Source organism: Lithobates pipiens, unplaced genomic scaffold (assembly GCF_037356315.1).
Source record: "Lithobates pipiens isolate NorthernLeopardFrog02 unplaced genomic scaffold, aLitPip1_a1.2 Scaffold_23, whole genome shotgun sequence".
Lineage (NCBI taxonomy): Eukaryota > Metazoa > Chordata > Amphibia > Anura > Ranidae > Lithobates > Lithobates pipiens.
The window spans coordinates 6,832,113-6,844,472 of record NW_027507785.1 but is presented as its reverse complement, the minus strand read 5'-3'; the positions used below and the strand labels follow the sequence as shown (position 1 = coordinate 6,844,472).

Below are 12,360 nucleotides of genomic sequence, written 5' to 3'. Positions count from 1 at the left end.
GTGGCAAGACTTGAAAAATCGCTGTTCACAGACGCTCTCCATCCAATCTGACAGAGCTTGAGATATTCTGCAAAGAAGAAGAATGGGCAGAAATGTCCCTCTCTAGATGTGCAAAGCTGGTAGAGGCATGTCTGTGGCTAAATCAGTCCAGCCTTTTTTTTTTTACGGGGAATCAGAATGGCACAGGGGGGGCAATTGCCTCCTCGGCCCAGTCCACCCATGGATCATAAGACCAAACAATGGTCTAAGCCACTTCCTTCGAAATTCTATCAAGGATTTTAATACAAAAAGGTGGGACCTGGTGGGACTGGCAATCAAGCCAAGGATGCTCAGAGAACCACAGAAGGAGATATAAGACAGAAACAATCTTTGGAGCATCCTTTGGTCCCGTTCTCCCAGAAGACTTTTGGCAAACAGAACTGCCAAAAAAAAAACCTGAAATTTGGATTCAGTTTGGGACACCAAATAATGAATTCAGTCTTAATCTAACATCATCCCAATTTTCGGGATCAACTCCCATCTTGGGGAGCATCTTATATAATCATTGTGGAGGGTATTTCCTGTATCTTTGTAGAAAAAAAGGTCCTTGGGTGATAAATCTTGACATTGGCCATCTTGGTATCACCAATCTACATAGACTTGATAGTTTTGTGGCAATATTGAAAGTGTCACATCAGTCTCTGTACCAGAGGAGCTTACACTCTAATGCCCCCCCCCCCCCCCCCCCACAGTCACACACTATTATTATTACACAATTATATAGCTCTCACATATACCGCAGTGCAGTAAAGAGAACACTGAGCCAGTCACATCAATCTCTGTACCAAAGGATCTTACACTCTAATGTCCCCAACAGTCATACACTATATGGGCAACAAACAGGCAATTGTTTTAATACACGAGCAACAAAGAGGCAATCATTGCATTACACGAGCAAAACAAAACAGGTAATTGTTATGATACACGGGCAACAAACAGGCAATTTTTACAATACACGAGCAACAGACAAACAATCATTTCATTACACGGGCAACAAACAGGCAATTTTTACAATACACGAGCAACAAACAGGCAATCATTTCATTACACGGGCAACAAACAGGTAATTTTTACAATACACGAGCAGCAAACAGGCAATCATTTCATTACATGGGCAACAAACAGGCAATTGTTTTAATACATGAGCAACAAAGAGGCAATCATTGCATTACACGAGCAAAACAAAACAGGTAATTGTTATGATACACGGGCAACAAACAGGCAATTTTTACAATACACGAGCAACAGACAAGCAATCATTTCATTACACGGGCAACAAACAGGTAATTTTTACAATACAAGAGCAACAAACAGGCAATCATTTAGTTACACGGGCAACAAACAGGCAATTTTTACAATACTCAAGCAGCAAACAGGCAATCATTTCATTACACGGGCAACAAACAGGTAATTTTTACAATACACGAGCAACAAACAGGCAATCATTTACTTACACGGGCAACAAACGGGCAATTTTTACAATACATAAGCATCAAACAGGCAATCATTTCATTACACGGGCAACAAACAGGCAATGTTTACAATACACGAGCAACAAACAGGCAATCATTTCATTACACAGGGCAACAAACAGGCAATTGTTACAATACACAAGCAGCAAACAGGCAATCATTTCATTACACGGGCAACAAACAGGAAATCCTTTTAATTACATGGGCAACAAACAGGCAATTGTTTTAATACACGAGCAACAAAGAGGCAATCATTGCATTACACCAGCAAAACAAAACAGGTAATTGTTATGATACACGGGCAACAAACAGGCAACTTTTACAATACACAAGCAACAAACAAGCAATCATTTCATTACACGGGCAACAAACAGGCAATTTTTACAATACACGAGCAGCAAACAGGCAATCATTTCATTACACGGGCAACAAACAGGCAATTTTTACAATACACGAGCAACAAACAGGCAAACATTTCATTACATGGGCACCAAACAGGCAATTTTTACAATACACGAGCAACAAACAGGCAATCATTTCATTACACGGGCAACAAACAGGCAATTTTTACAATACACGAGCAACAAACAGGCAATCATTTCATTACACGGGCAACAAACAGGCAATTGTTTTAATACACGAGCAACAAAGAGGCAATCATTGCATTACACCAGCAAAACAAAACAGGTAATTGTTATGATACCCGAGCAACAAACAGGGAATGGTTACAATATAGAGGCAACAAGCAAAAATTGCTTATAATATATGGGCAACAAATGGGCAACCATTTCAATAAACAAACAGCGGTTACAATACACAGGCAACAAACAGGCAATTATTGGATTATAAAAGCCACAAACAGGAAATGATAACAATATATGGGCAACAAGCAAAAAAAAAAATGCCTATAATATAATTATTATACATTTATATAGCTCTGACATATACCGCAGTGCTGTACAGAGAACACTGAGCCGGTCACATCAGTCGCTGCACCAGAGGAGCTTACACTCTAATACACCCCCCCCCCCCCCACCCATAGTCACACACTATTATTATAATACATTTATATACAGTAGCTCTGACATATACTGCAGTGCTGTACCAGAGGAGCTTACACTCTAATGTCCCCCCACAGTCACATTATTATTACTATTATACATTTATATAGCTCTGACATATACCGCGGCGCAGTACAGAGAACACTGGGCCAGGTGGTGTCCGCTCTGCGGAATACATCATCGTTATATAAACCAATAAGAGCCCAGAAGCTGAGCGCTGCGGTTGGAGATTGCTCACTATTATCCAGCGTTCCGTCCTGTAGGGAGAGCCGGCTTGTACAGTGCAGAGGTGCGAGGCATTCCAGGAATATATATATATATATAAAACCTCGGGATGTCTGTAAATCATTAGATAGAAGAAAAAAAAAAAAGAAAAAGAAAAAAAAAAAACACAATCCAAAGATCGGTCACATTATCAGCTGAATAACAATTGCTAAATATCACTTCCCCATCGCACGGAGGTGAGAGCGAGCACAAGAGCGTGCTGCTGTGACTCACACGTGTGACAACACTGCACTGTGTGATGTGGTGCAACGCCTCGTTTCACCACCGCGGGGAGGAGACGACAAGAGGAAATACTCTACACAGGAAAGCTACACACTTATTTATAGTATAGGGGCGACAAAGCTATTTCCAGGGACGCTTCCAGACTGCCCCGCACACCCCACTAGGTCCATTCATGAGGTTCTATGAAATACACAACTATATTCTCCTCCCCTCCCCCCAATCAATCAATCAACACACCAACAAAACCTTTCCGTTTTTTATGACCTTCATTTAATTGCATAGAGAAGCACAGAGACCCAGTGATGTCATAGAGGACTATGCAATGCAGGCTGATCGTGGCTGGTGGGAGGGGCCTGTGCACTGCTTCCTGATGACATCACAGCCTCCCCGGCCTCAGCACTCCTCTCAGGAGCTCTCAGTCCTGATGCAAGCAGTGGGAGGAGTTATGCAAATGTAAAAAAAAAAAAAAATACCTAGATGGGTGTGTCATTCTGGAGAAGTGGGCGTACCCAGACAGGCTGTATTTGCATGCAGACCGCATGTGAGACTGATTATTGAGGCGCCCCCAACGCCCCAGTGTGAAAGTAGCCTTATAAAATCTGAAATCCAATGAATGAAAGCGGAGAGGAAAGGGATAGTCCGGTTGGGGAGGAAAGGGCTCAAGGATGCTGGATGTCCTCCGGCCAGGAGACAAGTTGGGAAGGCCAAACAATAGTGCCGTTGTTAAGGGCGTGGATTGAGAGCGAGAGGCCTGCGAGGGCCGCTGACTTCACAGTATGGGGAGTATTGTACTATTCCCAAATTACGCAGACAACAAACTACCAGACTTTACAATACACAGGGAATGGAGGGGAATCCTTTCATTACACAGGCAACTGTTACGTTACAGGACACGAGCAACAAACAGGCAGTCGTCATTACAATACGCAGGCAGCAAACAGGCAATTGTTACAATGCGCAGGCAACCAGCAGACATCGGTCATCAATACTGTATATGGGCAACAAATGAGCAATCATTACAATAAAGGGGCAATCGTTATAATACAGAGTCAACAAACAGGCAAATGTTACTATACACGAGCAACACACGGGCAATCAATACAATACAGATGCAACAAACTGGCAAATGTTACAATGAAAAAAACAACAAGCCAGCAATGATTGCATTACACGAGCAACAAACAGGCAAATGTACATGAGCAACAAATGGACATCATTAGAATACACAGGCAATTGTTATAATACATGAGCAACAAACAGGCAATTGTTATAATACATTAGCAACAAACAGACAACCATTTCATTACACGGGCAACAAACAGGCAATTTTTACAATACACGAGCAACAAACAAGCAATCATTTCATTACACTGGCAGCAAACAGGCAATTTTTTACAATACACAAGCAGCAAACAGGCAATCATTTTGTTACAGGGGCAACAAACAGGCAATTGTTTTAATACACGAGCAACAAAGAGGCAATCATTGCATTACAGGAGCAAAAGAAAACAGGTAATTGTTATGATACACGGGCAACAAACAAGCAATCATTTCATTACACGGGCAACAAACAGGCAATTTTTACAATACACAAGCAACAAACAGGCAATCATTTCATTACACGGGCAACAAACAGGCAATTTTTACAATACACAAGCAACAAACAGGTAATCATTTCATTACACGGGCAACAAACAGGCAATTTTTACAATACACAAGCAGCAAACAGGCAATCATTTTGTTACAGGGGCAACAAACAGGCAATTGTTTTAATACACGAGCAACAAAGAGGCAATCATTGCATTACAGGAGCAAAAGAAAACAGGTAATTGTTATGATACACGGGCAACAAACAAGCAATCATTTCATTACACGGGCAACAAACAGGCAATTTTTACAATACACAAGCAACAAACAGGCAATCATTTCGTTACACGGGCAACAAACAGGCAATTTTTACAATACACAAGCAGCAAACAGGCAATCATTTTGTTACAGGGGCAACAAACAGGCAATTGTTTTAATACACGAGCAACAAAGAGGCAATCATTGCATTACAGGAGCAAAAGAAAACAGTTAATTGTTATGATACACGGGCAACAAACAAGCAATCATTTCATTACACGGGCAACAAACAGGCAATTTTTACAATACACGAGCAACAAACAGGCAATCATTTCGTTACACAGGCAACAAACAGGCAATTTTTACAATACACAAGCAGCAAACAGGCAATCATTTCATTACATGGGCAACAAACAGGCAATTGTTTTAATACACAAGCAACAAAGAGGCAATCATTGCATTACACGAGCAAAACAAAACAGGTAATTGTTATGATACCCGGGCAACAAACAGGAAATGGTTACAATATAGAGGCAACAAGCAAAAATTGCTTATAATATATGGGCAACAAATGGGCAACCATTTCAATAAACAAACAGTGGTTACAATACACAGGCAACAAACTTAACGCAATTATTGAATTATACAAGCCACAAACAGGAAATGATAACAATATATGGGCAGCAAGCAAAAAAATTGCCTATAATATATGGGCAACAAATGAGCAATTAACACAACACATTGTCAACAAACGGGCAATTGTTATAATACACAGGCAACAAACAGGAAAACTGATACAATACACAATTAACAAATGGGCAATCATTACAATACACAAAAATGGGCAATTGTCACAACACACTGGCAACAAATAAGCAACAACACACATTTAACAAAGGGGAACCTTTGCCATAGATGGGCAACAAACAGGCAATTGCTACAATAGGCAGGCAAGAAATGAGTCATTGTCACAGAATGTGAGCTATACACTGACAAGTACATGGTGTTATGGTCGGGGGCAGCGTCCTATCAGGGCTGGGCTCAGCCCTTCCTTCTCAGAGCTGGCCGCTCAGCTGTCGGCTAATTGCCAGCTCCTATCTCTCCACAGTCACTCAGCTGTTGAGGATATCCTGCTCGTCAGTCCTGCCTACTTAAGCCGTCCAGCCCAGAGACTCTGCAGGGACATACAGAACGCAGGCTCTGCAGGGACATACAGAACGCAGGCTCTCCAGGGACATACAGAACGAAGGCTCTCCAGGGACATACAGAATTCAGCCAACAAACAGGCAATACAGGGGCAATGAACGGGCAATGGTTGTAATTAGTGCACAATGAAGGGGCAATCGCTGTAACACACAGGGGGGACAAAGTGCCATCGCCACAACGTGCAACCAATGGGAATAACAGTCGGCTTCCTCCCTTCCCCGCCTCCCCTTCCTTCTTACTTTTGCTCATGGCCTCTGAGGAGCTGGAGGAGGAGGAGAGAGCACAGCCCACACCTCCTCCCACCTTTCTTCTCCTCTACAGTGCCACCAGTGGTGTACTGGGGTAGTGAAGCTGTGTGGTCAGCCGGTGGCTGAGCCAGGGAGATCCCCTGTGGCCTGAAGAATCGGCGCGGTGATCTTCTGGATGTGCTGGAGCTGGAGATTGGCAGAGTGGGTGCTCTCCCCACCCATGGTGTGCCTACACTGCCCCCTGCTGACACCTTGGGGTGGATTTACTAAAGACCGGGGACTTTGCGTTCCTTCAGAGTTTTACCACAGCTAAAATTTGAGTTCATTATAAAAACTGTCAGCTTGCAAAACCCGAGTGCTTCGTCCAACCGGCTTCTTGCCTCTTATCAGATCGCTTCCTGCAAACCGATCGTACAACTGTCACTGCACACACTCATCGTACAACTGTCACTGCGCACGCCGATCGTACAACTGTCACTGCACACACTCATCGTACAACTGTCACTGCGCACACTCATCGTACAACTGTCACTGTGCACACTCATCGTACAACTGTCACTGCACACACTCATCGTACAACTGTCACTGCGCACACTCATCGTACAACTGTCACTGTGCACGCCGATCGTACAACTGTCACTGCACACACTCATCGTACAACTGTCACTGTGCACGCAGATCGTACAATTGTCACTGCGCACGCCGATCGTACAACTGTCACTGCGCACACCGATCATACAACTGTCACTGCACATACCGTAGCTACTGTCACTGCGCATACCGATCGTAGCTACTGTCACTGCGCACGCCGATCGTACAACTGTCACTGCGCACGCCGATCGTACAACTGTCACTGCGCACACCGATCATACAACTGTCACTGCGCACACCGATCATACAACTGTCACTGCGCATACCGGTCGTAGCAACTGTCACTGCGCATGCCGATCGTACAACTGTCACTGCATACACTCATCGTACAACTGTCACTGCGCACGTCGATCGTACAACTGTCACTGTGCACACTGATCATACAACTGTCACTGCGCACGTCGATCATACAACTGTCACTGCGCACACTGATCATACAACTGTCACTGCGCACACTCATTGTACAACTGTCCTTCTCCCAGCCCATCCTCAAACGCTAAATGCTTTCCTCTCCAGAAGGACGGCATCGTCTTTGTTCAGGCATCATCCACCACTTATTAACCATTCAAGGGGTATGAATACTTTTTCAAGGCTCTGTATATAGGAGTAAATGTTTATTGCACATGACAGGTCACAAGAAGAATCCAAAAATTTTCGGGTCAATAAAAAAAAAAATATATATATAAAACCTCGCTGATTGACAATTTGGGGTGCTGTCGTTGTTCACCATTTCGCCGTCACGCACAATTTTAAATCTTGACATGTTTTGGTATCTATATACTCAACGCAACCTTATATTTTATATTTTGCCAAAAGAATCGGTATTATACGTGTTTGTGTGCAATAAAATCATTTTTGTGTAATTTTTTTTCTCCTGAAATATGCTTTTGATAAACAGATGCGCAAAAGTCATGCGTCATAAAAAGATGCAACTGCTGCTATTTAATTCCCCAGGGCCTCTGCTTTCAGAAAATATATCATTGTTATGGGGGGGGTCAAAGTATTTTTGTAGCAAAAAATGTAAGATTCTAACGTGTGCAAAAAAAAAAAAAAAAAAAAAAATGTAAATAATTAAAATATATTAATAAAATATATAGTATAAATATTCAGGTAATAACAAAAAAATATATATAATAAAATATATAATATAAAAATATGTAATAAAAATATAATTATTAAAATATATCATATAAATAAACTAAAAAATATATAATATAAATACAATAAAAAAAGAAATATAATAAAATATATAATATCAATATATGTAATAATAAAAGATAATAATTAAAATATATAATATAAATAAAAGAAAAGAAATATAATAAAATATATAATATCAAAATATGTAATAATAAAAGATAATAATTAAAATATATAATATATACATAATTATAAATAAAAGAAATATAATAAAATATAAAAAAGTAATAATAAAAGATAATAATGAAAATATATAATATAAACATAATAAAAAATAAAAGAAATATAATAGAACATATAATATAAAAAACGTGTAATAACAAAAGATAATAATTAAAATATATAATATAAAAATAATAAAAAATAAAGGAAATATAATAAAATATATAATATAAAAATATGTAATAATAAAAGATAATCATTAAAATATATAATATAAACATAATAAAAAAATATATATATAATAAAATATATGATATAAAAAAGTAATAATAAAAGATAATAATTAAAATAGTGAATATAAACATAATAAAAAATAAAAGAAATATAAAAAAAATATATAATATAAAAATATGTAATAATAAAAGATAACAATTAAAATATATAATATAAAAATAATACAAAAATAAAGGAAATATAATAAAATATATAATATAAAAATATGTAATAATAAAAAGATAATAATTAAAATATATAATACAAAAAAAGTAATAATAAAAGGTAATAATTAAAATATATAATATAAACATAATAAAAAATAAAAGAAATATAATAAAATATATAAAATATAAAAAAGTAATAACAAAAGTTAATAATTAAAGTATATAATATAAACATAATAAAAAATAAAAGAAATATAAAAAAAATCATATAAAAATATGTAATAATAAAAGATAATAATTCAAATATATAATATAAACATAATAAAAAATAAAAGAAATATAATATAAAAATATGTAATGATAAAATATAATAATTAACATATATAATATAAATATAATATAAATAAAAGAAATATAATAAAATATATAGCATAAAAATATGTAGTAATAAAAATATATAATATAAATAAAGCAAAATCAAAAATAAGTAAAAAATATATAATATAAAAATATGTAATAATAAAATGTAATAATTAAAATAATAAAAAAATTGTAGTAAAAAGTCTATAGCCGCGTACACACGGGCGGAATGTCTGGCCAACTTAGTCCGTCGAAACAAATTTCAGCAGACAGTCCGCTCGTGTGTGGGCTTCAGCGGACTTTTTCAGCGTGCAGTCTGGCGGATTAAGTATTTCGGAATTTCCGTAATATTGTCCGTCGTACTTTGGTTTCAGCGGACAATCCGCTCGTGAGTAGGCTAGTTCGACGGACTAAGTATGGCGCATGCTCAGAAAGGATTTACACGGCGGAAGGGTGCATTGCTGTGTATTGGACTTCCTATTTCTAGTCCCGTCGTATGTGCTGTACACGTCATCGCGCAAGCTTTCGTCGGACTGTTTGGCTATCCGTGTGTGGTCAAGTCCGTTCATTCGAAAGTAGGACGGACTGTCCGTCGGATTGTCTGACGGACTAAGTTGGCCATACAGTCCGCCCGTGTGTACGCGGCTTAAGATGTCCAAGTACAGTGGTTGTCCACTTATAAGGTATGGGGGGGGGGCAAAAGTGGCCCCAATATGTCCAAAGGGACACATATAACATTTATTATGCCGCGTACACACGAGCGGACTGTATGGCGTACTTAGTTCGTCATACAATCCGACGGACAGTCCGTCGTACTTTCCAGTGAACGGACTTGACCACACACGGATGCACAAACAGTCCGACGAAAGCTTGCGCGATGACGTGTACAGCACGTACGACGGGACTAGAAATAGGAAGTCCAATACACAGCAAAGCACCCTTCCTCCGTGTAAATCCTTTCTGGGCATGCGCCATTCTTAGTCCATCGAACTAGCCTACTGACGAGCGGATTGTCCGCTGAAACCAAAGTACGACGGACAGAATTTCGAAAAATCCGAAATTCTTAGTACTCCGGACTGCACGCTGAAAAAGTCAGCTGAAGCCCACACACGAGCAGACTGTCCGCTGAAATGTGTTTCGACGGACTAAGTACGCCATACAGTCCGCCCGTGTGTACGCGGCATTATAGGTAATGTTGCTGGCGACTGTCATAGACTTACTAGATTAAAATGGTCAGAGTACTGGTGCAGGAGACAGAGACTGGGGACATGTAACATGAGATCGCTGGTAATAAAGGTCCTTTTACAAACCAATGCTCTCACTACTGACTGCTGGAGCCAGGCGGCGCACTTTACCCACCAAAGGGCCGCAATGTGGCCCCTCGGGCTATAAGTTGACCACCAGGGTCCTGGTACATAGCATAGATGTGGTGTTGCTTACAAAAAAAACTTATCATAGTATACATAATATATAACAAAGAAACAATGTGATACTGATACTATAATCATAAAAAAAGAGTAAAATATAAAAAAGTAAGAAAGATGAAATAATAACAATGATAATAATAAAATGTATAGATAGATACAATTAATTATCATAACTCATGATATAACTCTATATTTTCACTGATCTCGCTGTGAGCCGATCGTATTCTATAGAACTTTCTGCTTCATTGTTTCCTTTTTTTTACTTCCTTTTCTCAGTTGAACAAAGTCATCATTTCACACTCAGCGACATCCGCTGATCTCTGCCTCTAACACCCCGCTGACCATTCTTCACCCGCTATCAACTGCTCATCCGCGGCCTGTCTTTATTAAATGCGGCAATTTGACGTTCTGCCCCGATTAAGGATTAGAATTGTTTAGATAGAAAGGAAAACCTGACTGGCTAAGGACAAGGGGTAGGGAGAAGGTTAAAGTGTAACTAAACCCATGAGCCTGATCCAAACCCAAGAAACTAGTTGTATCTACTGTACACTCAAGAACCTAAAAATGTACACCCGCCCGCCACTTTATTAGGTACACCTGTTCAATTGCTTGGCAACGCAGATTGGTAATCAGCCAATCACATGGCAGAAACTCAATGCATTTGGGCATCTAGACGTGGTGAGGACCACTTTCTGAACTTCAGACCGAGCATCAGAATGGGGAAGAAAGGGGATTTAAGTGACTTTGAACGTGACATGGTTGTTGGCGCCAGACGGGCCGGTCTGAGTATTTCTGGGATTTTCACGCACAACCATCTCTCAGGTTTACAGAGAATGGTGGGAAAAAGAGAAAATATCCAGTGAGCAGCAGTTGTGTGGAGGAAAATGCCTTGCTGGTGTCAGAGGTCAGAGGAGAATGGGGCAGACTGGTTGGAGAGGATAGAAAGGCAACAGTAACTCAAATAACCACTTGTTACATCCTAGGATCACCATCTCTGAATGCACAACACAGCCAACCTTGAAGGTCATGGGCTACAGCAGCAGAAGACCACACCGTGGTGCCACTCCTATCAGCTAAGAACAGGAAACTGAGGCTACAATTGGCACAGGCTCACCAAAATTGGACAATAGAAGAAAAACGTTGCCTGGTCTGATGAGTTTCTATTTCAGCTGCGACATTCAAATGGTAGGTTCAGAATTTGGCATAAACAACATGAAAGCATGGATCCATCCTTCCTTGTATTAACGGTTCAGGCTGGTGGTGGTGGTGTGATGGTGTGGGGGATATTTTCTTGGCACACTTTTGACCCCTTAGTACCAATTAAGCATCGTCTACACACCACGGCCTACCTGAGTATTGTTGCTGACCATGTCCACCCCTTTATGACTACAGTGTCCCCATCTTCTGATGGCTCCTTCCAGCAGGATAATGCTCCATGTCACAAAGCTCCAATCATCTCACCACTGGTTTCTTGAACATGACAATGAGGTCACTGTACTGCAATGGCCTCCACAATCATCAGATGGGGTGGAACAGGAGATTGGCATCATAGATCCGCAGCAACCGCGTGTTGCCATCATGTCACTATGGGGCAAATTCTCTGAGGAACGTTTCCAACACCTTGTTGAATCTATGCCATGAAGAAAGGCAGTTCAGAAGGCAAAAGGGGGTCAAACCTGGTAAAAGCAAGGTGAATAAAACCCAAGAACCTGATCCAAACCCAAGAAACTGAATGCGTATCT

The 12,360-nt window shown here is 39.8% G+C and overlaps 1 protein-coding gene across 11 annotated transcripts in view; it reads right to left on the bottom strand.

Annotated features, from left to right (window-relative positions):
* Positions 1-12,360, bottom strand: part of ARAP1 (ArfGAP with RhoGAP domain, ankyrin repeat and PH domain 1) — a 386,059-nt gene that overhangs the window by 259,467 nt on the left and 114,232 nt on the right. Inside the window, exon 1 of one of the 11 annotated variants that reach the window (XM_077451136.1) lies at positions 2,811-2,952. The exons of the other annotated variants lie outside the window; for them this stretch is intronic. The gene's annotated coding sequence lies outside the window, so the exon portion shown is untranslated. Of the gene's footprint in view, positions 1-2,810; positions 2,953-12,360 lie in introns of those variants that run through there. 11 annotated transcript variants of the gene reach the window in all.